The sequence below is a fragment of the Ochotona curzoniae genome, unplaced genomic scaffold (genome assembly GCF_017591425.1).
Source record: "Ochotona curzoniae isolate NIBS_2020 unplaced genomic scaffold, NIBS_Ocur_1.0 contig_2210, whole genome shotgun sequence".
Lineage (NCBI taxonomy): Eukaryota > Metazoa > Chordata > Mammalia > Lagomorpha > Ochotonidae > Ochotona > Ochotona curzoniae.
This window is the reverse complement of record NW_024465369.1, coordinates 42,817,029-42,844,569: the sequence shown is the minus strand read 5'-3', so window position 1 is coordinate 42,844,569 and position 27,541 is coordinate 42,817,029.

Here is a 27,541-nt window from a genome sequence, read left to right as displayed (position 1 = left end):
AGGGTGAAGGAGGTGAGTGGAGGTAGAACAATGGGTAAGAAAACTGTGGGATGAACATAAGAGTGGGGTGACTCTTGCTCATGATGATGTATTATGTTCTGTAGAAAGAATGGGAACAGAGGAATTGTAGAAATACACAGAAAACACAAATGCTGGTTGCCTTGGATGGCCAGTTTGTGCTGGGTCTGTGTGTTGAAATGCTGCACTAAATCCTTTAAGAGTGTGCAGATGTTACATGGTAATAAGATATTTTAGATTAAATTTTTTAACGATTTTTTTAATTTGAAAGTCAGATTTACAGAGTGAAGGAAAGACAGAAAGATCTTCCATCCCCTGGTTTACTCCCCACATGGGCGCAACAGTGCTGAGCCAATCCAAAGCCAGGAGTCAGGAGCTTCTTCCGGATCTCCTAGGCAGGTTCAGGGTCCCAAGGCTTTGGACCATCCTCGACTGCTTTCCCAGGCCACAAGCAGGGAGGTGGATGGGAAGTGAAGCAGCCTGGATTAGAAATGCACCTACATGGGATCCCAGGCATGCAAGGCGGGGAATTTACCCACTAGGCTACCACACCGGGCCCAGATTCAATTTTTAAACAATTAAAGTCACATTGACTAAATCAACACTAAGTGCTGGAGCTTCCTAAATCATCTCAACGAAGGTTGTGTATCACCTTTACTCCTCCCCTAACATGTTTCTGATATTAGGATGCTCAATGCACGCGGGTGCCACCAAGTGTGCACAGTATAACACAAAGAACTATTAAGTGTAGAATTAATAACGTAAATGACATGCCTTGTTTTGTTATGTAGGGATCAAGTTACATTTTTGCTTACTTGATTGAAATTCAGATTATAGACAATGAGTGTTCGATATTTTCCATATCCGTTCCATAATGCTTCTGTTTTGCTTAGAAAAATAGTTTTTCTCCTATATTATTTTGCAGGTTGATTTGCTGACTAAAAGAAGCCCCTAGAAAAATATCTGAAAATATATTGCTGCAAAAATGCAAAATAATGACTGAGCTTCTGCTGTCTTCTTTAGATCAAGAATACGTCAGAGTCCTATGAGTCTGTCTCAGATAGCAACTTCCTAGGAGCTTGGCTAAGGTACTCATAACATTGCAGCTGCAAGAGATTACAAGACTTTATACTCTCCAGCTTATATTTTGCATTTTATCTGTCTGTATGGTGTGTCAGCTGTATTAAGTGATATTACAGTCTACATGTGAATAAGGAACTAGCATCTTAAATTATATAGCTTATTACAAAATATAACTGCATTTTCTTGCAGAGACCACGACCTACGAAAATATCTCTTATCACTTTGTACTTCTCTTTCCTTGAAATATACTGACATTTATTTATTTCAAGATAATGTAACACATTTGTATTCATTGAGGTAATCTACGGATATGATTAAATATAAGATACCTATCTTATACTAAGCAATAAAAAATAAAAACTGTGTTCAGAGCATTCACACTCTTAAAATAGCTCATATCAAATGCAGAAAATTGCATTTTGGCTTATTTAAAACACAACTGTAAGTTATTAAGAAAATAAAATTACAACTTGAGTAGCTGTCGGCCAGAACACTCACACCATCAAATAACAGTCCACTGAAGCTGACCTATTAGGGCAATTGCTCCAATAATACCGTCACTGACTGTTCAAGAGTCACTGCCCATTTATCTCTGTTACAGTAAATGGAGGCAGAGAAGCAGCCAAGCAGTAGCTAAGGCAAATTACTAAAGCTAACGTAATTGGATATGATGCCATGGAGTAAATTTTAATATCAATTAAAGAATATGTTTCATTTAAAGTTGACAATACAGCCTAAAGAATCATATTTACATCAGAATTTTTTTTAATCTCACAGTTTGTATCAAAATTAACTGGATTGGGCAATCAATCATTAATATTAAGAGATTTATATGAAGAAGCAAGATAAATGGAGACTAAAATACATGGAGATGTCTCCCCCCAAATCCTTCCTTGCATTTAATGTATGTAAATAGTAACTTCAGGCTTAATATTATCCCTATCAAAAATAAGTTTAAAAGGATTTTCTTAGAAATAGCTCTAATTGGGCCTGGCGTGATAGCGTAGTGGTTAAGGTCCTCGCCTTGAACGCTGGGATCCAGGCACCGGTTCTAATCCTGGCAGCTCCACTTCCCATCCAGCTCCCTGCTTGTTGCTTGGGAAAGCAGTCTAGGACAGCCCAAAGCCTTGGGACGCTGCACCCACATGGGAGACCTGGAAAGATGTTCCTGGCTCCTGGCTTCGAATTGGTGCAGCTCCAGCCATTACGGCCGCTTGGGGAGTGAATCATCGGACAGAAGATCTTCCTCTCTGTCTTTCCTCCTCTCTGCACATCTGCCTTTCAAATAAAATAAATAAATCTTTAAAAAAAAAAAAAGCTCTAATTAATGGCCCTCCTGGAATTTAAGTTTTCTTCTTTTATTATTTTAATCAGAAAGCAGACAATGCTTAGTCACAGATATAGAAGTTGTAATTTTAGGGTTTACATTTAAAAAATTTTTAATTTTTCTAATTCTAAAATTATAAAACCTAAATTTCAAAAATGAATCATACCAACTGTAGCCTACCTCTGTACACACACACATCACAGTACTGCTGAAGAAGATGGAGGATGAAACCAGATCTCTCAGCCCTCCTGCAGTGGGCCATTTAGTAGCATCTCTCAATGATGGACAATGTGCATCAGCATTCTCAATTTCCATTCCACTCACTTTGTGGCTGGAGACACACAAATTGCACCTTAGTAACTTTTCCTTAGCATAATACTTTTGTTCATAGTAAAATCTGAACATACAAGATTTAGTACAGTGGTCTTCCATCTTCCTCTTCACATTCTTCTTGACCGGGAAGCAAAGTAGTGAAAACATTGTTTTTCTGTCCAGTTCTCTAGGATCGTTTGCCTGTATGAGAGTATTAAGTACTTCATTAGCAGCGACAGCTACTATCCGTGCTAGCTTCCTTTGTCCTGATAACAGCTACATGTCTGGGCACCACAGTACTGGTGAAGGTCCTGAAGGAAGCTTCTGTCCTAGGGAGGAAGTTCTCTTAGTCATGGATGCGAATCATTCTGTGAACCAACTGTCCCGTGTTCACTATCATCAAGTTTGCTATATTAAATCCTTTTCTGCTTAAAGTGGAACTTGATTTCCTAAAGGATCCCTTACAGATGCACTCCACCTATCCTTTAATGCAAACAGCAAGATGATTCAGAGAAATCATATGGGAGTAAGTTTGCTCCTTCATTATTATTATATTATCATACATTATATAAATGTAACACTGGTATTTACATTACATGCAGGCATATAAGTCCTCGTATTTATAAATACATACACTATAAATGTGTATGTGTGTATTATATAAGTATATGCAAGTATTTCGTTTTTTCAGATTTATTTACCTATTTAACAGTCAGAGATACAGAGACAGGGAGAGACAGAGAGGAAGATCTTCCTTCTGCTGGGCCACTCCCCAAATGACCACAACAGCTGGGGCTGGGCCAGGTCGAAGCCTCGCGCTTCATTTGCTTCTTCAAAATGGGTGGAAGGTGAAGTAACCTTGGCCATCGTTTTTGCTCCTTTTCCCAGGCCATTTAGCAGGGAACTGGCTCCAAAGTGAAGCAACTGGTCACAAGTGGGTGCCCATATGGGATGCCAACATTGCAAGCAACAACATTGCTTGCTCTGCCATAACACTGGCTACTGGGGATTTCAAAAATTTTACACAAAAATTAATTAATATTTTTTCCATTTTCCACACACTGTTGGAAGTACACTTTTTCCACTGATATATGTCTTAGCTGAAGGGATGATCATACAGAGAAAATTTTTCTTGATCTTTTCAAGAAAGGATGAAAGAATTCATATAGGGGAAACATAGTATGTATTTAATATTAAAAAAAATCTTGCATATTAATGCAATACTACTTTCAGCTTATCTTATCTTCCTCCTTTAGATTTATAAACACATCTGTGTGAATACTTTCATTTCCACAGCCCCTGCTAAAAGCAAAGGTAAAAATATTAATATTCATCAAAATTAGGGCCCGGTGGCGTGGCTTAGCAGCTAAAGTCCTCACCTTGGACACGTTGGGATCCCATGAGTGCCAGTTCTAATCCTGGCAGCTCCACTTCCCATCCAGCCCCCTGCTTGTGGCCCGGGAAAGCAGCCTGGGACGGCCCAAAGCCTTTGGACCCTGTACCCATGTGGGAGACCTGGAGGAAGTTCCTGGCTCCTGGCTTTGGATTGGCTCAGCACCAGCCGTTGCGGTCACTTGGGGAGTGAGTCATCCGACAGAAGCTTTTCCTGTTTCTTCTCCTCTCTGTATATCTGACTTTGTAATGAAATCTTAAAAAAAAAAAAAAAAATTGAAGCAAGTGACTTAACCAAAAGCAACCAGTAAACTGGAGCCTGACCTCCAGGCTAAGCCCAGGGTCCTTCCACTAACCCAGAAAAGCGAGTCAGCAACTGCAGAGAAGACTTGTCACAGCTCACAAGTCAGCCTCCCTTGGTTGTATCTGATCTTGAAACAAGTTGCTAATGGTCACATTGACACATCATTTCTCTCTCTCTCTCTCTCTCCCATTCCTCCCACCAGGCTACAATAACTGCCAATAGAAAACGGCTCCAAGAAGGCATAGAGAACAATGCCCCTCTTTATATATAACAAAAGGGAGGTATGTAAGTTATTCCAATATCCCACCCTGAACCCTACGCTATTCCCTCTTCCTCATAGCTCACGAAATTCGCACCAGTCCAGCTGTCCACCAATCAGCCATTTCACCTGAGAATCCCACCCCAACCTTCCAGCCCCTTCCCCAATCCCGCTCACTCACCAATCATACCTAGACATTCACCTGCAGTCGCCAATCCCCTGGGGCCTGCCTTCAATCCCCCCCAACCCCCCCCCCCCCCCACACACACACCTAGCAGACAAAAAGGCCTCCAGGTCAGGTGCGATTCGCTCTCTCTCTTCTCCTTCTGGCTTCCCTTCCCCTCTTCCCTGCTGATCTTACCCCACCCCCACCCCCCCGCAGTTCCTGCCCCACTGGAATAAACCTCCTAAGATAAAAAAGAAAGAAAGAAAGAATTAAAACTGTAGAGCCTGGTAGTAGTCAAGTGGATTCCTTGCCTTGCATGCGTCAGGATTGCATAGCTGAACCAGTTCACATCCCGGCTCCTCCACTTCCATCCAGCTCTCTGCTTGTGACCTGAGAAGGCAGTCAAGGACTGCCCAAAACCTTGGGACCCTGCACCTGCGTGGGAGGCCCAGAAGCAGCTGCTGGCTCTTGGCTTCGGATCAATTTATCTCCGGCCATTGTGTCCACCTGGGGAGTGAATCAGAGGAGGGAAGATCTTTCTCTCTGCTCTGTCTCTCTTCCTCTCTGTAAATCTGACTTTCCAATAAAAATAAATAAATAAATCTTTAGAAAAAAAGGAATTAAAACTATGTAGGATGGAGTTTTTGAGCTTGAAGAGCCATACTTGCTACGTGTGTCTGTACTGGTTTCTCCATTTCTGTTTGTCCAACCTCTCTACTATATTTTTTATCCCTCTTCCTTACTGCAAATAATTCTTTTATCATTTCTTCCTCCCACTTTATTTCATTAACTTGCTGCTATATAAAAATGAAATTGTACTTAATGAATAACTTTCCTTTCTAAAATTAGAGGTTTGAAAAGTTTCATAATCTTGTCTAAAAACATTAATTTCTTTTCCTTAGTTAACTTTAAATTTAAAATAAATTTTTACTCATCATTTCTCAAATGTACTGCCTGTAAAAAAAAAATGTAAAACTCATATTCTGACCTTACTTCCATTTGGAATCACTGTGAACAATGAAGAACTTAATTTTTACATCGATGAAGATGAAGATTATATTGAGTGTTAGCAACAACACTTCTTAACTCTTTGGTTTTTGTTGTGCTTCACTTTGTATTTGACAAGGTATATTTTAAAGGAAAAAGCTAAGTAATTAAACTTGAAATTTATAAGTAAATATCAGTATAAACACAAATCCAGTTTCTCGACATAAGAAAAGATATGCATAGCTATAACATTTTATAAACTTATAGGACACCATTAGTGTTCTTTAAATTAATATTTTTCCTCATGTAGGAAAAAACGTGCTCATGAATAAATTATATCCATATTATATTGCTATGGTTTTGCTGGCAACCGAGCCAGTTTAATAAAAGCTGGACAATAGAAAACAAAACTAGAAAATGTTTTATAGGAAGAACAGTGCCTGCTCTAAAAAGTCTAGTCTTATCTCTTCTGTGGTTCCTTCAAGGCTTCACCTCAGCTTTTATTGCTCCACAATTACTTCAATCTACTGGATTTTCTGAAATTAAACATTTTAAAACAGCCATGTCACAGTCCTTTCAGTTCAATTTCAGCCTATCGTGGCAGCATTCCGCTGCTTTTATCATCCAGCACTTGCTGTGGAACACGCTCAAATGCAACCCTGCAAAGTTAACTGCCAGCCAGAATAGCAGCTCCTGAACCTTATCACTGAGCATTCTTTTAGCAAAATGAAAAAGGCCCAGATGGGATGTCTGCGTCCCATGTTCACACTTTTGTTCTGAGCAATCCTGAGCAAGTACATCAGGTCTATCATTCTACTGTTTCACACTGGCCTAAAGTATACACAATCGCCCCCACCAGGACAGTGAATTAATCCGGGACCTATCTTCCAGATGTCACATATAATCTGACCAAAGCAACATACTCTGTGAAAGTGAAAATAGTTTTTTTTTCCCTAGTACCACTTAAATGAGTCAACATTTATTGAAGCAATTTACCATTGGATCCTATGCCAGAGGAGATACTAAAACGCCCCTACCTTCAAGAGCATAAATCAAATTAAGATTGTAACATGTGCCCCCCGCAAAAATGGATTCACAAGTATAACTCACAAGAGGTAAAATAGCATGAAATGGTACAGAAGCAAAGCACAAAATGTCAGAAGGCACCTGTGTTCTAAGAGAGTCTTTGGAAAAAGATTCAAATGCTAGGAAAGGGAGAAAGTTTTCTGGGACAAAGAATGGCGATGGCAAATAGTTAAAATACAAGAGTAGCAATCATACTGACTTAATTACACCAGTTTTCCTACCCTGAAGAAATGCATTTTAAAAAAAAGGATTTTTTTTTTTAATTGTGAAAACAGATCTTTCATCTACTGGTTCACTCCTCATATGGCTGGAATGGCTGGAGCTGAACTGATCCGAAACCAGGAGCCATGAGCCTTCTCCAGGTCTCCCACATCGGTTCAGGTTTCCAAGGTCTTCAGCCATCCGCTATTGCACTCCCAGGCCATAAGAAAGAATGAGAAGTGGAGCAGCCAGGACACAGATTGGCCCCCATATGAATGTATTATCTTCCTGCACATTTATTCAGAGATCACATCAACAGAAGATACCAGCTGTCTACAGTGTTCACAATTATTATACTGCTAGCACATGTTCTTCTTGCCAACTCAGACATTGTCATCCAAGAGCCTCCATTGTTTCTCTAGAACTGAGAAGTGGTAAGGAGACCACATATTACTCTGCTTCCATTAGTGTGTACTTAGTTCACATGTGATTTTCCTTTTACCACGACAAAGAGGAGACACTTACCCAAATGACTGGAATGGTGTCAAGAAAAGCCATTCTCACCTAAACACTCTTCATTTAACAAAATCATACTGTTCTTACATGGCTCATCTTAGTATTTATTTATTTGAGAAGCAGAGAGAGAAACAGACATAGATAGAGCACGCATCTGATTCCCTTCCTAAATGCCTGCAATGGCTGGGGCTGGATTTGAGCTAAAGCCAGAAATGCAATCCAGGTCTCCATGGAGATGGCTGGAACTCAATGAGTGCCTTGACCACTGCCTCATACAGTCTGTACCAGCAGGAACTGAAGTCAGGAGACAGATGTTTGCCTAGCAGGCATCTTAACTGCTAGGCCAACGGCCACCAACCCTCACCTCTTTTGTATTGGTAAGGCTATGAATACTGTTTGTTATTGGAGGGTTTTTTTTTTTTCCAAAATAACTTCACTGAGTTAATCCATTCTATGTCTGCTTACCACACTTCAAGTATTTTTCTCCTCCATTATAATGTACTATTTTTTTATATATATAATACAGTTGAATAAAGAACCTGGTTCAATGTGGTAGGCTATGCAGAACTAGCATACATTTTCATTCTACCATTTAAAATTTACAATAAGTCTGGGATAAAATTTATTTTTTAGGAAACAGTAGCAGATATGAATACCATAGATACACATGTACTAATGTGGACGGCAAATGAGAAGACAGCGGGCATCTAGAAATGATAAAGAGCCTGGTTAGGCTGGGTTGATTAGGAAATTACAAGAAGGGTTAAATCTTGGGTATGTGCACAAATAGACACTAAAATGACTAATAAATCATTGATTTAGGATTGCTGAAGAGAGGTAGAGACATAGCACTAGATGACTATGATAATAACCAAGTCCCATAGGACAATGGAGAAATGGTTAGGAAAGCCAGACTGCAATGGCAAAGATTCAACAATCAGTCTGTCTTATACATCATTTAGCAAGAATTTACTAACTTCAAGAGACTGTGCCAGAGCCCAGGAATGCCACAGCTTCTAACACAGTCTTTGTTCCTGTGTTCATGTAGCTTATAAACTATCAACATATGATTGTAAATAATCAATTTTTTTTTCTAATTCACTACATTTGGGAAGTTCAAGCTGTTAGAGGATAAGGGACCCAATCCATCTAAGAGAGAACCTGAAGGAAGAACAATGCAATCAGAGATTAGGGGTCACGTTGTCTCAAAAAAAAGACTGATTGGCCAGGGCCATTTCACGCACCTGTCCCGGCCTATGGGAGGTGGCTTCCACAGTCATGCTCCTGGTAATTGACTCCTAGTTTCTCCCCTCCTGGAATTCCTGAAATCCCTGGCCTGAGGCTACTCCTTACCCTGTATAAGAAACTGGATTTCCCCAGGAACTCGGAACTGCTTAGACAAGAAGAAGAAGAAGAAGAAGAAGAAGAAGAAGCAGCTCATGTGAAATACATATGAGAAATCCAATTGTTTGCGGTCTAATTAGTGCCAACAAGCACTTACATGTGCTAATCATTCAAGTTACTCAATAGTTTTGTTTATTCCATTTTCTAAAGCGCACAACTGAAACTCAAGTAAACTAAACTGATCATGGTGAAAGGTTACCAAGTACCAAAGTACTTGGTACTTCATCTCCCTTCCTTAAAGACTCTGCTCTTAGCACTTTATTTTTTAAAATTCTGAAATAATCACTCTTTTTCAGACTAGCTCTAAGTAAACCCAAATCTTGTTCCCTTTGACAACTCTGAAAATATGCAAAGACATAGTTGTGAAAGCCAACCCAGCTTTCAACCTACGACTGTATTGTAAAGAAACACATATGCATATTCCAATCACAGAAACAATGAACTTACATACTACCTTTGCCTTACTGATTCTTGTTGAGCAGGCTATAATGTATTACCACATGACTTCTGTTCATGCACATATATCAGCACCTTGCCCCATCCCTTGTATATTCCGTATTTATTTTTAATTCCATCCATCCTGTATTTTCATTTCCTTGACTTCCTTCACTGCTATGTCTTGGTGTTTAAGATATTGGTTTTCAATGAATATTTGTTGTGACCCTCTCTGCCCATTCCTTTCAGCCCTTTGTCACAATCATGAATTCTATTACCTGACATTTTTAATTCTCTCACGTGCCTCAACAAGCTTCTCTGCTTGCTGTTTCTCTTACTCCTTGGTTACTGCATGTATCTAACTGCTCCTTTCTTGAATTAAACTTCAAAACAATATATTCACAATCACAGCTAACACATTTATCAGCCAACTTTTGGCAGGTTCTAATTAAAATCCACAGTAAAATGTGGACTAACGTTTGAGACAAAAAGCAACAGGTGAGCTTTTACTGAAGAAAACATCTGTTTTAAGACTTGGGACTCAAATGGAGAAAACAGATGCCTTCTATATTTGATTTTCAAAATGTGTGTGGCAGAGACACCATTTTCCTATTATATGGCATAATGATTACTAGCTTGAAATAATAAAATGCATAAAATGAGTATCTTTGGGTTAAGGAAATCTGTCAAATGTTTCTATGACAAGGTGCTTTATAATTTCTAAACATTGGTTTAATAATCGCTTTTTGCTGGGTTTATTCAGACCAATTGTGCATTAAATTCTCTGAAAGTTATTGGTGAAATATAATAAGCCACATGATACATGGTGGGGAACAAGTAGAAGCTTCTCAAATTGAGAGAAGGGACCTTATTTATTCTGCTAACTTTAAGGTAGAAAAATCTGATAAATGACTAAATCAGTTAAAGTTCCTGCATGTTACAGACAATATAACCAGTAACATTTTTCCTACTGGAGTCACTGTTAAGCATCCATTACAACATTTATGAGAAGGCAAAATTGTTTTTGTTAGTTCTTTTTCATCCAACACACACACACACACACACACACACACTCCCCACCCCTTCCCTCCCTCCTTCCTTCCCTCTCTATTCCCACCACTGCTGAGCAGGGGGCTCTAAGATTAGGAAATTGACAGAACACAAGTGACTACATTCCCATAAACACAGTTTTAAATCTCAAAGACAGCAGTAAAAGAATTCATCAGTATTTGAAAAAACAACCCAAACAACTCTTTCTACTCTAATTCTTTTGAATTATCTCTCTATTGGCACTTTTCTTCTACCTTCAGTGTTCTCTCATATTTACAATAAAGCAAAGCCTGAGAACACCTATTCCTCTGAGACCAGAGCGGAAGCAGTACGTTTCCATTTGGAAGTTTCTGACTTGTCACATGAAGAGATACTTCCTCCTTTTCCCAAGAAACAGAGAGAAAAAGAGAGAGAGAGAGATAGGGAACTTTGAATCTTTTCATTCCATTCATTCTCTCCCCAAAATAAGAGTGTGTGTTACCAAATTACATGATTTGGAAGACTCAGCTGCTCATGCACTACTTCAGTTTTCTTTTGTTCTGTGGTAAGTGCAGTTAAGCCCACAGCACAGAACTTAATGCATGGTCTGTGTGGCAGTATCACCATCATCATCATCATCATTATCACCATCAGCAGCAGCGGCACCACCACCACCACCACCACTACCTTTGAGCTTGGTAGATCTAAAAAATGCTGAGTTTCACCCTAAACCTACTGAGTATGAAATTTTGGAGTTAGAGCCTAGCAATCCCTTTCAGGAGGAGTCTTAGGAACACCAAAGTTTAAGAAGTCCTTTTCTAAAGCAGAGATTCTAAAATTTTAATTTGGAAATGTTAAACTGCATGTTGTGATTCTGAATTGAAGGGCTGTAATCTGTACATCTCAGGTGATGTTGATGCTGCTATTCCTCACATACCTTTTCAACACTGAAATTATCTACACAGCTTAAAGAATAATTGAGCCCTATCTCAAAGATTGTACTTCAACCAGTCTGTGTACAACTTGTGTATCTAAAACAATTGTGCTAAAAGATAGCTGATATTTTAATGACTACTACCAATTGCCCAAAGATGAGAATGACATAAATACCTTAAACTCCAGCTGAGACGTGGATTAACATGTCTGTACCACAATCTGACTGCAGTGCATGGACAGAAATGCCATTTCCTTGAGTTCATTTGATGGTGCTATTCTTTCCACAATAATAATAATACATAAGACTTCAAAGCCCCAGAATAGGGTATGAGCCTATGAGAAAGAAGCAATACTATCCCTCAGCCTTCTTTTCAAAAGTTACAAAGACTGGACCTGATGTGATAGCTCAATGGCCAAATTCTCACCTTGAAAGTGACAGGATCCCATATTGGCACTGGTTCAGCTGTTCCACTTCCCATCCAGCTCTGTTTGTGGCCTGAGAAAACAGTAGAGGAGATGGTTCAAACCCTTGGACTCCTGCACCCATGTGGGAGACCTAGAGGAAGTTCCTGGCTCCTGACTTCAGAGCAGCTCAACTCTGGCCATTGAGGCCACTTGGGGAATAATTCAGTGGAGGGAAGATCTTTCTCTCTGTCTCCCCTTGACTGCTTTCCCAGGCCACCACCATGGAGCCAGAAGGGAAGTGGAGAAACTGGGACATGAGCCAGTGTCCATATGAGATCCCAGTATGTGCAAGGCAAGGACTTTAATCACTAGATTATCATGCTGAGCCCCATAAATCTTTTGTTATTATTATTTTAACCCTACCTTAAACTCTAGAGTGGGTGGTTTTATAGAAAAGGTTTCTAAAAGAAGTTGGCATTGAAAGTAGTGACAGAAGATGGCCCAAACCTTGGGAACCTGTGCCCCTGTAGAAGACCTGGAAGAAGCTTCTGGCTTTGTATCAGCCATTTGTGTCCATTTGGGGAGTGAACCAGTGGATGGAAGATCTTTGTCTCTCCTTTTGTCCATAAATCTGATCTGCCTTACCAATAAAAATAAAGTCATGGAGACAAAAGTACAGATCCATAGAATAGAATCCAGAGTCCAAAAATAAACTTATACTTTTACTCCGTTGATTTTCCTTGTGTATGACACCAAAAAGTTCCCAGGGAAAAGAACTGTCTTTTAAGAAAGCAATGCTGGAATTGCACCGATGCCGTGTAGTATGTTATCCCGTATGGGTACTGGTTCATGTCTCAGCTGCTCCATTCCGATCCAGTTCCCTGACTATGGCCTGGGAGAGCAGCAGAGGAAGATTCCATTTCTTGGGCTCCTGCACTCATGTGAGAGACACTGAAGAAGCTCTTGATTCCAGTTTTGGATCAGCTCAAATCTGGCCATTAAATGCAGCCCTTTGTGGAGTGAGCCAGCAGATGGGAGTCCTCTGTCTCTGTTTCTTCCTCTCTCTATAACTCCACCTTTCAAAATAAAAATTTAAAACAAAAAAAAATTTTTTTTAAATAATTCTGGGACAACTGATAGCCACATGTGAATAAAAGAGAGTTGCATCCCAACAGTCTTAACCCTTTTGGCAACTAAAACAAAACACAAATATGTTGAGTAGATTATAAACAACAGAAAATTATTTATTAATTTTGGAGCCTGGAACATCCAAGATCAAGGTACTAGCATAATTAGAACGTAGTCAGGCCCTCACCTGGATTAGAAACTGCTGACTTGTCATGGCCTACATGGCGAAAGAGGGAAGGATTCCCCCAGGTCTGTTACAAAGCATCGATCCAATCATGAGGGTGCTTCCTCCTGTGACGTCATCTCCTCACAATGGCCCCACCTTCTAATAGCACTACACTAAGGGTTAGCACTTCAAAATACAAGTTTTGGATTAAAAAGTATTCAGTATTTAGTTGATTGCATTTATCATGTTTACCTGTGCCAGCGACCTAAGACCAATAACTAAAATTACAGAACCCTCAGTAGAAAATATCAGTGTAAACGTTCATAGTACTGGGGTGATCAACAGATTTATGGATACGACACTTACACCACCATCAGCTAATGAAAAACTACCTATATTAACTTTAACCAAAGTTTTAGAAACTGTGCTTTAAAGGATATCATTGACAAGTGAATACTCAATCCACAGAATGACAAAATATTTGGAAATCATATTTGTAAGGAATTCATAAATAGGCTGTATAAAGAATTCTTTGAACTCAGTAATAAAAATAGACAACACAGTTTTTTTTTTTAATGGACAAAAACATTGCCCCAAAGAAGATATAAACATGTCTTATTATCATATATCTTAACATCATTAGCCACCAGGGACTTGCAAAAAAATCACCAACACATACAAGTTTACATCTACTAGGATGGTCTTAATTTTAAACAACAGCAAGTGCTGCTGACAATGTGGAGAAATTAGAACTCTCATACACCATGGAATGGAATGTATGAAAAATATGATGGGAAAATGGTCTGAAAATTCTTCAAAAATTCTTCAAAGAGTTCTACTTAATCCAATGACATTTTAATTAGATTTAAGATATATACTCAGACGTGGTAAGCACCAGAAAATCTACTACATGAAAGTTTAGCAGCATTACAAATAATGGAGTGGAAATAATGGACAGGCCTATAGCCAATTAACATATATTAAATAAAATATATTCATAAAATACTTTACTCACTCAAAAATATGTAGTAAACTACATATTATATAATCTCAATTATATGAAATATCTAGATTAAGCAAATCTAGATTTAGTTGTTGACTAAGACTGAAGTACTGGGAGAAAATGGATTGGTGACTAAGAAAATGAATTTCCTTTTGGGATAATAAGAAATGTAATAAACTTGGTAGTGGTGACAACTGTATAATATATGTGCCTATACTAAAAACTATTGAATTGCATACTTTAATTGGGGGAATATTATGGTATATGAATTATATCGCAATTGAAAAATAACACACATACGCACAGTGAACAAGATCTCCAATAATCCTGTTATCAGGGAATTTTCCACCTTCATCATTTTTGTGCATGGATAGAATAAGAGACCATAGGTGGACATAACATAAACTTGACTTGAGAATATTTCAAATCTTCCCAAATAAAACAAGTCAGCAGGGGCCAACATGATGGCTAAACTGGCTAATCTTCCACCTGCAAAAACAAGTATGTGTTCTGGCTGCTCCAATTCCTGTCCACCTCCTTGCTTATGAAGTGGAAAGACAGTGGATGATAACCCCGATTCTTGGAGTCCTGTACCCACAAGAAAGACATGGAGGGGGAACTCCTTCCTGGTACCTGGCTTCAGATCAACTCCACTCAAACATTTAGGAGTAAACCAGCTGATGGTTCTATCTGTAAATTTGCCTTTCCAATAAAAAATAAATGTTTAACGAAAGGATAATACAAGTCAACTAAGATCAGAAGGCTAAACAAACGATAATGAATAAAGAGAATAAGTAAGGTACTAGGAATGTTTCAGATAAAGGATTTTTCATTGTACAACAACAGTAGAGCAAAAAGGTGTTTTAAATATTTTTAGGGCATAAATTTTGTGGCCTAGCAAAAAATTTGAATGACAGGGACATATTTGTGAAGTTTGCTAGATAAGGCTGAAGAAATGATAACATACAAGTTTGTAGAGCTTAGGTATACATGTGAATGTATATTCTCTACCAAGAAAAAAAAATGGAGTTATTAAATAGCACAAATAGGAAGGATACAGGAGTTTGTAAGATAAGGTTTATACATACATTACATATGAGTTTGGGTTAACTACTAGTTCGTAAGTATATGCTAAAAGGAAAAATATGTTACAGCTGTATGACTAAAATTCTGAAGTTATGGTTTGTCAGCTTGGCAAATTTGGCTACACAAACCAAATAAATAAATTCTTGGCAGTTATCACAAAGAGAAAAATCTGAAGACAGTTACCAGTCTGAAAAATATTTCAACTCATCTATCAGATAAAGAATAATTTTTCTAATGTGTAAACACTCCCTCAAACTAATGAAAAAGACCAACTCTCAGCAGGAAAATATAAGCTATTGAAGTTAAAGGAAAAGGAATATAAGTGACCCATAAAAACTGGCCCAATCTCACTCATCATAGAAAAAAAGCAAATTAAAATCATAACAAAGGGAATTTTTGCTGTTTTGTGTGTGTGCCTACTTGGATGGCAAATCTCAGAGTGTTTGAAAACACTCTGTGCTGGCAAACACATGAGTAAGAAGGCATCTTCCCATCCTGTTGGTGGAAGTCCAAATCCGTAAAACCTCTATGGAAGACCATTTAATCAAAGTTAGCAAATTTTATGCATTTTGGTAATTCACCTTTTGAGAATTTATCCTGTAAGTAGCTCAGACTTGTGCCAACGACTTACTTACAGGACTTTTTTTTTAAACAGCATTTTTATTAACAGGAAGTTAGAAATGCTTTTACTTCCAACATTAGGGAACTGCTATAAAAAGTGATGTAAATCCACACAGTGAAATATTGGGTTGCCACAATGCAAAAAGAATATGTTTTTCTATCAATACAGATTGTTGTATGAGCTACACTAATATGTGAAAAGGGAGCAGAAATGAACAGTGCAGTGTAATAGGATACTAGGTGGAATAGTGTTGGCTTCTATATGCAGCGTCTCAGGGAAGGTTTCCAAGCCATTCGTAACACAAGCTGCCTGCATAGAGTGCTGTTTTGAACCATGTGCCCCCAAAGTAAAGGAGCTTCTAATCTCATAGAAGTGTTTTTGAACCATAGCACATGGCAAGGTCTTCGTACATTATTTCCATGGAAACTATAAAAAAAAAAAGAAAAAAATTTGAACATCCCACTTCCTTAATGTTTTGATGTTAGGTAATAAGAGTAGTGTTACCATATTCAAAAGCTGATATTGAAACCAGTTTGTATTAGACTTCTCCACTGAAACAAAACCAACAAGAATTTTATGTACTCATATGTTAGGCTAATTCATAAATAAAACAAAATATATTTATTTTGATATGAAAAAATGGAAATAACTATAATTCAAATGGAAAATGTATACCATGACTAGTTACATAGAGGAGTTATTTTTCACCACAAAAAATCAGAGAAATTGTTCCAGAGGGAACAAATCAGTCGTGTGAAATTGTACAGTAAGCGCATTCTAGGCGGAAGCAGAAGCACAAACCTGAAAGCCTTGTGAAAGTATATAACATAAATAATGACAGCCTCATCATCTGATAATATGATTTCAGTGGAGACACAGTTTCATCTGTGTAAATGCTCAGTGCTTGCCTCAAGAATTAGAACTTAATTCTGTCATGTTAAATCTGTTATCTTACAGACACACTGAGTTCTATGTTTGGTCATAGCAGGTGCTCAGTCTGCAACATCAACAGCATCATTATTTATGACACATTGTTTGCATTAGTAAAATTAGTGAGGTGGGAAAAGAAAATGGCCCATACATAAACGGATATGTTTAGATTTCAGTCCTTATGTCTCACATTTATTCTGTAAGGCATTAGTAGATTTGAGGATTATGTCATGCATAATGTCTCTCAAAATGTTCTCTTAATAAGCAGCAAAGTTAAATGAGTCCTCCTCTCAAAATGAAAAACTGAGTATCCTAACTTGCATCAATATGAATTTGGCTTATTTTTTCATCTCAGTACCCAGCATGAAGCTATTGCATTGGATTTGTTTTATACATCATTAAATAATAATATTTATCCTGCAGAGACTAACCATGTTAATTGCATTCTCACACTTTCTTTTGAAAGCAAAAGAAACAACACAAAAATTGTAATCTTCTTAAATTCGTTGAATGTTATATGCAAAGTTCAATTTTTCTTCTCTGGTCATATTAACCATCTGCTTTCATATCACTTGAAAAATAAAGTTTCAGACACATTTAAATCTGTTAATTTATCAATCTTAGTATGCTTTGGAGGCCATCTACATCCCTATGATTTGGAGGAAAGTCATTTTAATCAACATGTAACCTGCATTGGAAAACGAATTTGAAGTTAGTTGGTTTTAACATGTGCCCCCAACTAAATGTCTATCATTAAAAGAACTGTTTTCCCGGCAAGAATTGTACCTACAAAAAAATTATTTGTCATTTAGAACATGTGACAAACATCAAATGTGTTTTCGCTATAAAATATTTCTATTGGATGAACACTAAGCTAAAGTGTCTGGCAAATTATACACAATCTATTCCCAGGTTTTTCATAAGCCATGCAGTTAATTGAAAGATTGCCTATGGAGAGAAAAAAGATATAAATTCTTTTGAATATTTTTTGATGGATGAATTGTTTCTGGCCAAAAACTTGCATTCAAATTAAAGTTCAAATCCAATCTTTGTAAAGGTGATCATGCCCTTGCAATGAATGAGCAGAGAGCGTCAGGCTTCCTTACTAAACAAACATGGTGATCTCCATCATCCAATTCCAAGTGTTGGAACTGTACTGGCAGCCCATAAATTATAAGCCTGGAAGCTGTGAGTTTAACATGACGTTTTTTAGCAAAGAGTTGGTTGCATTCCCTTGAATTTGGAAACACTTTGGCCTGGGTGTCAGCAAAATTGAGCTATACCTCAATTTAACCACCAACTGTGTTAAACATCATCACTAATCTGGAACTCCTCTATGAAACCTTAGGATCACAATATCTGGGAATGATAATATAGTATGCAATAATAATAGTATGAACCATTTATATGGTATATTTCTTAATAGCCTGTGTCAAATAATACTCACCATGAACCTGTGGCTAGGCATTTCCTAAATGCAAACAATAAGATGATTACATCCAATGGATTGATTTCAAAATTGGCTGCCAAGAAAGCCAACACAGTATTTCTCAAGCAGCCTGATGTAGCCTAACCGGAATTACATTGGCCCAGGATCTAAATCCCATCTTTACAGAACTCAAAATCCTCATAGACAGTAATTATCACCACCACTGTTACTTTATAAATATATACAAAAACATTTGACTGAATGGTTTACAATTTATTTAATCCATGACCTAAGAGGAAATGGGTAAAAAAGAAACAGACTCTATTGATTATAATGAGCAGAGCACTGCAAAATTGGCAAGACAAGTCAAATTTGGTTGTAAATGAAAACACTTTTCAGGCCTGGTAGAGATTTCAGTTGTTTGTATGTACAATGTCAACCTCATTAGTAAAGGTTATCTTTTGACTCCAGTCTGCAGTTTCTTATTAACAAAATGGAAAGAAAATATACATACTAAATTAAACATTTCACCTTTTTAGAGCCATGTCTAATAACTGTGTTTATCCATGCATTCAGTTAATTCAATAGTCATTTATTGAACTGCTATATGGAAGGCAGTTTCAATTTGGGTAGCATAGAAAAAGTCAATACTTTCAGAAGCAGATTTATATTTTTACTGAATCATAAGAAATGTAGATTACAAAGAAGATATACCATAACAAATGGTAAATTTGACTCAAAATGTCCTGTTCAAACCTGGAATGTGTGCTGCATTTTACACCCTTGCTAAATGTTACAGTTGCTCAGTAACTGTACTGCACAGGCAGTGCTAGAAGTTTCCTTCCCCAGCAGTCCACTGACTCTGCACTTTCCTCTCTGTTCCAGAGAGAGATCCTTGCACCTATTACCAAAAGTGTACATTTCCAGCTAGTGCTTGAGAGTTTATTTCTTCTGAGTGTTAGATTCAGGTTCTGAATCAAAGGTCATTGAGTGAAACAGTCAAGGTAACCATTATTATAGCACTATTTGATGGAATCAGTCATTTTACAACACATAAAAATGGCCAAACATGATTCATAAAAATCACCAGTTTGTTGTTTTCCCTTAGCTCCACTTATTTGTATTCTACTGAATGTCCAAGGACCAACTAACACGCCACCTCTCTTACAATGATTACTTTGTTCCCCTGAGGTAAAATTAAATTAGTTTTTTCAATATTCCTCATCTTGATAACAGCTTCATTTAAAATATCCTTCTATAAAATATGGTGTCAAATAATACAGTTTCATTTCAAGTGTTCCTAATATACTTTGGAAGTCAAAAAGATATTCCATATAAACAATGATAATTGCTAGAAGAATTGAAAGTAAGATGAGAGTAGATTGTCAGAGCTTACAAAACTTTTTAAAACATTTGTCAGAATTCATAAAAATTAGGAAGTGTGCAAGGAAGTCATAAAAATAAATCTAAGTATGCTAAAACAATAAATATAAGTGGCTTAAACTTCACTGAGTATTTTAAAACATCAGGTACCAAATTAGTTTATGAAACTCAATGCAGTTATCAAACCTAAAAGCATAAACTATAAAGTGACAGAGCAACTGTGGAAAACAAAGAAAGGGTTAACAATACATCTTAGCACAGTCCATCCTTCCTCAGGATAGCAGGTGTTTGTGTCACATCCTACCAGAACTCCTCAATGTTTCTCCCTGTATGTTCCAAAAACTTGTTACTTACCTAAGGAATACTCTGGCGGGGTATAACTAGTCTAATTGGAGTGTTGGTTTTATTTTATTTTTTATATGTAAGCCTGAATTTTAGGGACCCTAAGTTCAGTTAGAGAATGAATGCATTCTCAGTGCTACAGCTAGGATGTCACCAAAATAAGCAACCTCCCTGTGCTAAATTACCTGGCACCAAATAAACCTTCAAAGTCCAAACTCAATGGGATCACAAATACTTGTCCAGAAAGGAGCATCTGACAGATTCGAGAACTGCCACATTGTAGGTTAATATTGGATGTAGCTCTTTTCTTCAAACTTTTGCATAAACCTTTTTTTTTCTTTCTGGGGAAGACTTTGTGTGAGTCTAATGAACAGCTGAGCCCTTTGTGATAGCACAGAGAATAACGTGAAACAAAATTGAAAACAACTTCTGAAAAGGTAGACTTTTAAACAAAGAGCAATGATAAAATCCCAAGTCAAAAAAAAAAAGGCAAGAAAACAAAGCTACATATTAATAACCTTGACAGATGGAATGCAGCTTTAAAAATTCTAAAACAAATAGAATGACTCTAGATAACACAGAAAAGATTATACACCATGACCAAGTGGGATTTATCCCAGAATGCAAGATTACTTTAATATCTAAATATTAATATTAATATTAATATACTGTGTTAATAGAAAAGGGAACATGAATCATTATTTTTCTTAAACCTGTGAACAAATAGAAGGGAAATTCCAGAATCTCATACAGGCATCTATGAACTACAGTTAAGGTCATATATAGCAAATATTTTCCTTCCTACCTAGTAATGGATGAAACATGGTGTCCATTTTCAACATTTCTATTCAATATTATACTCTAGAGTTTAGTCAGCACATAAGAAACCTAACATAACAAATAAAAACCATCACAGAAGTAAATTGGTGTTTATACACGAATGACCTAAATGTCTATGTCAAATTTACTTAAGGAAATTGCATACCAAGAAAATAGAAGCAATAAGTTAAGCCAGGTAATAGAACACAATATTAAAAAACCTAATTTTATTTTTATTTTATATATTAGCAGCAAACAAGAAGAAATAAAATTCAAATCATTTATAATGCTATCAAAATTACTAAAACATTTAGGAATAAATTTAGCAAAAGAAGTTCAAGATCTGTACACATTAAACTAGAAAGTATTTCTGAAGGAAACTAAAGGGCTGAATAAAATGACAAATAAAACATGCTCTTGGATTATTAATACGTAATGAACCCTTAAATTAATCTATAGATTCAACAGAATGCCTATAAAAATCTCAACAGCAGTCTCACTAGAATTTGACAATGAGCCTAAGGCATATAAGAAATATAAAGGACCTAGAACAGTCAAAAACAATTTTGAAAAAGAATAAAACATTGCTGACAGTAGAGAATTTTTAGATTGATAAAGTGCTCTGGTGACAGATAGTTGCACATGACATACACTTATTTAAAGCATTAAATCATATACCTGAAATCAATATACCTTATGGTGTATAAAGTGTATCTCAAAAACTATTGGAGGGGCAAATTTTGAGCCTATCAGGATAAGAAACTAGTTAACACGCTTATGTCCAATAAGGGAGTGCCTGGGCTTAATTCCTGGATCTGCTCAGGGTTCTAGCTTTCCACTAATGAAGATTTGGGGAGGCAGAGGCGATGATTCATACAACCGACTCCCTGCCACTCATGTGGGATTCCTGATTGAGACCGCACAGCTATTGAGGGCAGTTTTGGAGTGAGTCAAGAGATGGGAGCACACACCACCCCCTTTCTTTCTTTCTTCTCTCAAATAAATTACTAGAATTAATATTGTCTCCCTATTTTGACCTTGTTTTGAATAATAAGTGCAGAACCAGTTTAGGATTTTTCAGTTCTTTACCCCTAAAAATCTTTCCCCAATATAAAGCAGAAGGATAAAAAGATAAAGAGTAAATTAACTATAAATAAAAAGGAAATTGAAGAAAGCTTCCACTTTCGTTTTTGGTAGATTTGTGTTGCTGTTGTTGTAAATAGCAAGAATAGTTTTTTTTTCAAAAACATGTTTAAATTTTTATGTACCAAATTTCATATTTCTAAAATCCATGTTAGTTCTACTACTAATTCAACATTCCAACTGAGAGCACAATTCTTGCACTAAAATTCTACTAATTATCAGTCATTGTAAATCTTGACTTATAGAAACAGGATAGTCATAATTCTATGTGGACACTAAAAGCAAAACACTTCTAAATCCTTCCATTCAAGGTCACCCTAAAAACCAGTGGCAGTTCACAAAAGCCTATTCTATCAAAGCTGAAAAATCCACATCTTACTTTGCATAAAATTGATGCCCTTAAAAAATAAGTGAGAGATCTTGCTACTAGAGTTATAGTAACAATTGATACCTCAGCAATATTTCCTAAGCATTTGCATAATCTTTATTGGTACAGAAGAAACGGAAGGGGCTGCTTCAATTTCCATGACAGTCTGCTTTGGTTAGGCATGTACTCGTAAAGGGAATCAAACATGAGCCTAGGAATCTGTTCCCTGACACCTGCTTCTGTTGTTATAGCCTCCTGTTCCATAATGAGGTCTTGTAAGACTAAACACACTATGCTATATGTTCAGACTCACTGGATGCACTGCTTTCACCAGAAGAATGCCAGTATTGGGGCATAACGTATAAAGCCACTTCCTACGATGCCAGCATCCCAAACTGGCACAGGTCCAAGTCCCATCTGCTCCACTTCTGATCCAGCTCCCTGCTTATGGAATGAGAAAAGCTGTGGAACCCTTTTATCTGGAGGAAGCTCTTGGATTGTGGCTTTGCCTGGCCCATTCCTGGGCATGGCAGTCATCTGGAGAATCAGCCAATGAATGGAAACGCTCTCTCTCTTTCTCTCTCTAAATATTTGACATATATATAACTTTGGCTTTGAAATAAAAAAATCTTTAAAAGATATATAAATAAATACTGATTAAATATAAAAAGAATGAATAAATATTAAATAGTAACCAAGTGATTTTTGTAACACTTATACATTCAAATGTCAAATATACCTAATGTGCTTTTAAAAAGTTGAAATTATGTAAAGTAGAAAAATTAAAATATTTTCTAGAATACTAGTGAACTCAGAAAGTCCATTTTTCTAAGTGTCTGAGTTCTGAAATGAAGTTTATATTCTTGCATAATCTCACAAAACCATATATAAAAATTATACATTGAAGCTTATTTTATTTAGCTGATGCATATACATCATATACATTTATGTGCTTATGTAGTTGCATTTAATAAGGAAAACATTTTTTTTAATTTATTGATTTTTTTTTTTATGGGAAACTTAGATATACAGAGAAGGAGAACTCCCATCCACTGATTCACTCCCCAAGTGGCTGCAACAGCCAGAGCTGAGCCAATCCGAAGCTAGGAGCCAGGAGCTTCCTTCCAGGTCTCCCTCATGGGTGCGTGGTCCCAAGGCTTTGGGCCATCCTCGACTGTTCTCCCAGGCCACATCAGGGAGCCAGATGGGAAGCAGGTCTGCTGGGATTAGAACTGGTGCCAATATGGGATCCTGGTGCATGCAAGGTGAGGACTTTAAGCGCTATGCTAGGCTACTGTGCCAGGCCCAGGAAGACATATTTTTAATGTAATACATATATGCATAGATTATAGAATGTTGAAGACAAAATTAGAAATAATATTGAGCAAAACTAAAAATAATATTGAGCAAAGTTGACAGTCTCATTTCATATCATACTCTTCTGTCATCAACAGTTGGAAGGCTAAATTTTTACTGAGAAAAGACTGTTTTCTAGTCCTCCAATCCCTCGCCAGACATCTTTCTCTGTATCATATAATTTCATTTTTCTTGGATGTGCCAAGCCTTTTTTTGTTTCAGAAAAAGTTTTGAATATTCTGAAATATTCAGAAATAGATCAGATTCATAAATACTTATTGAGACAGCACATATTATTTGAAATTTAATGCTTATCTCCCTAATGTACTCCTATTGGCCTATGGGTTTCAAGAAAGATCAATGGAAAAGAATATCAATAGAAGTATACCAGCAGTCATGCATAACATTATCTGCTTTCTCTAATGACAAATCTTTATTAGTATTTTTATTGTTTTAATTAATAAATATTTTCAGACTACAAAGATCAGTGCCACATGCCTCTATGCTGAAGGAATTGAAGTACATCCAATTATTTGAAATTTAAAAATAAGTAGACAAGGAATCCAGCGTTTTCCTCTGAAAAGTCCATTAAAGCAGAGAGAAGCTAGGTACCATTCCTCTTACGTCTTAGCCCACTGTAAATGAATTCTAAAAACAAAGAGAAGGGGCCTTCAGTACTAACATTTATAAAGGAAAATGATTCATCCTGCTAATAACATAGGCCCAAGGTAAGTTTATGACATTTTATATTTGGATGAATATATACATAATAAATTTGTACCATTATCTAAACAAAAAGAATAACTTAAACAGTGACATAATTTTCAAATCAAGTCATCCAAATAATTTTTTAATATGTGTTGTATTTCTTTGAAAGGCAGGGGTACAGAATAAAGGAGAATTAAGAAACCTGTCATCCATTGATTCACTCCCCAAATGGCTACAATAGCCGAGGATGGGGCAGACCAGAGCCAGGAGTGAGCAATGACATCATCAGTGTCTTCCTCATGGGTGCAAAGACTCATGGAGTTGGGCCATCTTCTGCTGTTTTTCCAGACACATTAGCAGGGAGCTGGATTGTTAGTGGAGCAGCCAGGGCTCAAATCAGCACCTATATGGGGTACCAATGTCAAAGGTGTAGGCTTAATGTGTTATGCCACCACTCGGTCACAATGCTGGCCCTATAATCAAATAATTTTGAATCCAAAGCATTTGCCTTGTAGAATTAAGCTCAAAGATTGAATTGTAATCAGCCCAAGATATATTATACCACAGAGCTATAACACTGGTTCACAAGAGAATCTTATTTTCCATCAATTCTTTCCTTTCTGGAAATGTAAATACTCCATATGCTTAATGGTCCCCCAAAAGAATATTTTCACATTTTCCACTTGCCTGTAAGTGAGTATTTTATTTTAAAATATACACAGTGACTCTCAAAGTCAATTCTGAAAACTGACAACCAACATGCTAAATCAAAAATAGTACCTTACTAAAAAACATCAATTCAATTGTGTAGTTTAACAAAAACTCAAAGGCATATGCTGTGTTTATAGGGACTTTTGAACTTATTTTATGTGTTATTTCCCCACAAGACAGATTTGAAGACAAGATGCAAAAAAAAAAAAAAAGAAAGAAAGAAAGAAAGCTTTACAGAAGGAAAAGGAAAAGTATGTGAGATTTCTCCCTACCATAATAAGGGTACCAAATTAAGGAAATGCTACCAGAAATGAACTCCTTTCTATAAATATCATCTAAACAAAGTATACCTTCAGTTACCAGAACTGCACTATACAAAAGGTAGTGGTTAGCCACATGCATTTAATTTGTAAATTAAAATTAAACAAAGTAAAAAACGAAGTGCTTAGTTCTAATCTCCATGTTTTGAATACTTTGAAGCCACACATGACTAAAGACTACTGTGTACAGTACAGCAAAGGAAAACTTTTCCACCATGTAAGAAATATTACTGTCCTCAAGCTGCAAGGCCACATAATAGATACTTCACAAATGCATCTAACTAATTGGCAATCACAAGAATGGTCATTATTTTATATTTCTGTAATCTGACTACAGAAAACAGGACAAAATCGCAACAGCCTTGTAGACCTCATCTAAATTCCCACCTCCTGCCCCAGCTGGTCAACCCTGGGAAATGCTGAGATAACAAGGTAAGCACATATTACCATGTCCTATTTAAATTATTTTTTTTATCAATCATATTGCTTATCCTGTTTACTCTGGACACCAACATTTTCACTGCAAGTCAGGTGGCACACCTATAACTCCAAATGTTGATTATTATGACATACAGACTTATATTTCCTTAATCAAAATATAAGTTAGAAATGACATAAATCTTGTGATGAAATGAGAATAAGTAGCATTCTCTACTATGTATTAACTTTAGGATATAAAATACAATATGTTTAAAATATGTATCATATTTTACATAATACACAGTTGAAATTTGAGATCAGTCATTAATTCTTACAGATAATATTCTCAAAATCTTTAACAAATGTAGTTCTATTTTATGTGCTCTGGACTTGTCTGGAGTATGCCACGTTCTTCTGTGTGACTCCATAGAAATAAAGATGTTCCTGTACCTGACACAACATTGCTATCAATACATGCAGACTTTCTTAGACTGGATTTGTAATTGCTACAAGTCTACTTTAAATGCCTTACTGTTTTTTCAACCATTTATTCAGAGACTGTTTCTTCCTTATTCACTGCAATGTATATGCAATTTATTGTGTTGTGAATATAGTGAAGAATTCTGGATTCAATACTCTGTGCAACTTCACTTGTACTTCCTTGTTCTCTACTTGGTCTTTAATGACAGACATGAGTATGTGCCACAGCTGACTGAAGCCCAGCTCACTCAAAGGAAATGTGGGACACAACACAGTATCTGCTTTACAGCCATTTTCTCATATATTATAACTTACCAATGGCATGCAACATTCAAGCAGCATACTAGCCCTAAGAAAGGAGTTTGCAGGGGAAGGAGTGTTGAGCAGTGAAAGGCAACTGCAGAGAAAGATTTACTGAAAAATACTAACCAGCAACTCAGCAACTCGTTATTAAACAAGGTGATTTTTATTTTTGGCCAGAGAAGTTTCGTTTGCGAAGTGATCAGGTGAACATGTAAAGAAGAAGGAAAAGGAAAGAAGAGGGAAGAGGAACGCACCTCCCAGGAAAGAACCCGGAGGAGGGGGCCCCTTGAAAGGAGAGGGAGACGACATCTTCAGATTATGTTGGTCTGTATGGTTTCTTGAACACACAGACAAAAAGGTAATTAATAACAGATTTAAGAAAAATGATATCAAAAATCTCATGTCATTCTTAAAATCAGACCCACTATGTATAGAAAAGACTCAACATCTTCTAAGCCTTTAAAAGACCAAAGTAAGTGATATTTGTATCTGATTCTATTGTATGTTGCGATTCTCACTTCTGCACTATAATTTCACCAGAAGTAATTTTTAATATTTTGCATTTATATATAATATTCAAATAAATACATACATATAGACTATTATAAGAAGCTTTCTCAACATAAATTTTTGCACAAAATATTCATGTGTTGAGCTCTATAGAAGAAACATTAACCTCAAAAAAGTATCAAAATTTAAAGATATAAAAACTCAGAAACTGTAGTACTAAAAAAAGAAAAACCTTACTATTGTGCATAGCAAGTATCCCAATGGAGAAATATTTAATTGTAACATTTTGCTGAATTGCTTGATACTATTTTTTCTCTCAGAAATCAATAGTTAGTGTTGTTGAGAATATGAGCAACATGTGGTTACAAGAACAGATTGATCAATATGCTCTTCAGTAGTGGGAAGTTTGTCCCAAGTGAAAAATCATTAAAGTAGCCTTATCTCTCTCAGGGATC